The sequence below is a fragment of the Merops nubicus genome, unplaced genomic scaffold (genome assembly GCF_000691845.1).
Source record: "Merops nubicus isolate BGI_N331 unplaced genomic scaffold, ASM69184v1 scaffold28154, whole genome shotgun sequence".
Lineage (NCBI taxonomy): Eukaryota > Metazoa > Chordata > Aves > Coraciiformes > Meropidae > Merops > Merops nubicus.
Window position 1 is genome coordinate 2,508 of NW_008606670.1, and position 247 is coordinate 2,754.

General features: G+C 58.7%; 1 protein-coding gene across 1 annotated transcript in view; it reads right to left on the minus strand.

Annotated features, from left to right (window-relative positions):
- The window catches only part of LOC103772400 (histone deacetylase 7-like), a gene marked incomplete at both ends in the record, with an annotated part of 3,515 nt that overhangs the window by 1,919 nt on the left and 1,349 nt on the right, over positions 1-247 (minus strand). The gene's annotated exons all lie outside the window — the stretch shown is intronic.

Genomic DNA, 247 nt, shown 5'->3' on the forward strand with positions numbered 1-247 from the left:
GGGCAACCCTCCAGGGCAAGAAATTGTTCCTCAGCTCCAACCTCAGCCTCTCCTGGTGCCACCTGAGGCTGTTTCCTCTGGTCCTATCACCTCCTCTTGTCCTATCACCACTGCCAGGAAGGACACAAAGCCACCAGCCAGTCCTGAGCCAACAGAATCTCTTGCCAGCTGCTTGGTGGCATCACTGCTCAGACCTGCCCATGGGCACCACGTTGGTCTCCTGGCCACAAGCGGCATCAGTCTGGGC